Below are 2,406 nucleotides of genomic sequence, written 5' to 3' on the forward strand. Positions count from 1 at the left end.
CCGCCGGCAACCTCTATTCAAGTAGAGTTGCCAGGCGGTCTATCGACGGCGTTAAAGAATGCGTCTATCGTTGATGAACATCGGACCCTTATGGGTGCGGTGGTTGAAAAGATTCAGTCCGCCGAGAGCGGGCTGAATGAGTCCTGCCTTGGCCTTATAAAGGTCTTTGAGGTATGTTTCCTAGGAAACCTTTGAGGAATCGTCATAATATGAGTAGTATCCCCTGATACACTGTCCGGCGAAAGAGAGGGAGCCGGGCAGGGGATCAAATCCTCTCTTATCGTGGGAACTTATGTTAATGATGTGTACCTCTTTGTTTGAAAACAGGTGTCTGCGGAGAAGACGGCCGCTCATAATGCGGAAGTGTCCGAACTAAAGCGGAGCCTGGAACGGGCCGAGGAAGAACTTGGCCGCGTGAGGAAGCAATTAGAAGATAAGCAAGGTATGTCGAAACATTGTCTTGCATTAGGCACGAATAAGTAATTGTGCTTATTGAAAAGTATTTGTGTTGTATGCCCTAGGAGCGAGTGCCGAATATGAGGCACTGAAGAAGGCTATGGATGATGCCAACGAGAAGGTTGCCGCCGAACAGGCACTTCGTCAAAAACACGAGGCCAGGATTGTCACAGCTGAGCGGGAGCTCCAGGAGGCTGTGAAGAAAAGCGGGGGCTTGGAGCAGAGTCTAATAAGGAAAGAATCCGAACTCGCTCAAGCACTCCAAGCCGCGGAAGATGCTCGGGAAGAAGCCCGAGGTGCTGTACGGGACATTCAAGAGGCCCGGAAAGTTGTGGCTGGTAAGGCCTTCTGTATTCTTAGCCATTTGTTCATGATAATGTGAAAAATTCTAAGCAGCAAGCTGAATTCTTATTTTTCTAGGGGTGTTTGGATCTTCCTCGCAGCATATCAGATGCCACCCAATTCTACCGAACCGAGGAGAAGAAGTCTGCGGAGAGGGATTTCTGGCCGCAGTATTTGGCACCGAACTATCCGGTGCCCTTTATCGATCAGCTGAAGCAGCTGGTCGAACTGCACCAGGCGGCCGAACTAGCCATGAAGGATTTGGTTGTCTGGCTGTGGCCAGCAGAGCCAATTCCGAGCAGTTACTTCGGGCTCGTGAAGCGGATTGTGGACGCCTGTCCTCGGCTTGATGCTGTTAAGCGATCGGCCTGCATAAAGGGTGCGCGTATGGCGTTTGCCCATGCGAAAGTGCATTGGGGGAAGCTTGACGCTGAGAAGCTGATGACTGAGGGGCCGTCAGAGGGTAAGGAGCACCGCAAGCCCGAACTGTACTATGAAGGTGTACTAAAGGGAGCCCACCTTGCGGCGGATAAGTGTGCCAAAGACATTATATTTCCCTGAGGGCATTCATGCCACTTTTTGTAATATGGGATTATGGCATTTTTATTATATATTGCATGTTTTGTTTGAACATATGTTCTTCCTGTGCGGCTGATTATTGTATGTAAATCCTGAGAGTTGGCCAGTCGTCGGCTTCTGCCCCCACGTAAAAAGAATATGGGGGTGTTCGGGATATATCTGAATGCTCTTTATCCCATAGTTGGGTCCTTTTAAGGAGGTGTTTCTCACCACAAACCAGGCAATCTGACTATAGGGCTTTATTACTCTCACTTAGCCATAGGAATTCGAGTATGGTCGGCGCAACCCTTAGTGTTCAGAAGGCCGAACTAGGGGCTCTATTGGCGCATGATCAGAAGACCGATCCGTCGCACTCTGCATTTATAATGGCGTTGTGCGAAATAAATCTTTAAGGATTTTACAACCTCTCGAACAGCTGACCAGCTCTCGCTATATCATGACAGTCGGTTTTCGGCTTTCTCTACTGAGGTGCTCATCCGGCAGATCCAGGACACAATCGCAGTAGTTCTCCCTGGGCTACCTTAGCCGATATAACGGAACGTAAGGTACCAAAACAAGGGAGCCAGGCAAACCCAACCAATGACCCAAGACATGATTCGGAGTTGATGCATATAGTGCTATAAGTTCGGGGTGCCGAGCGACCGAGAAGGTGGTCGGACTTTATTGCCGTACTGTGAAGCCCCTGGCATAATCGGGCGTAACACGAGGTGTCGATGAAAAGCGACGGCCGGTAAGTGTTATTTAAGTCTATGCATTGTAGTAAGATGATATGTCTATGCATATGAGTACGATGTATGATTATGAAAAGAGGTGTTTTTTTGGCGGAACCTGTGATGGACGGACTGGATGTAGTTGTGAGTGGATCAAGAGTGAATCCGGACTGCCTTCTTTTAGGGGGGCTCCTTGTGTGTCCTGGCCGATTCCATGTCACCAATCCTGTTCTGCGTCAAAGTTAGTTTGTAAAGGAAAATACTCGAAGGTAGCCGAGCGTCCTCTTGTGGTTGGTCCGAGGGCTCCTGATCGAACCCT

Source organism: Triticum dicoccoides, chromosome 6B, assembly GCF_002162155.2.
Source record: "Triticum dicoccoides isolate Atlit2015 ecotype Zavitan chromosome 6B, WEW_v2.0, whole genome shotgun sequence".
NCBI lineage: Eukaryota > Viridiplantae > Streptophyta > Magnoliopsida > Poales > Poaceae > Triticum > Triticum dicoccoides.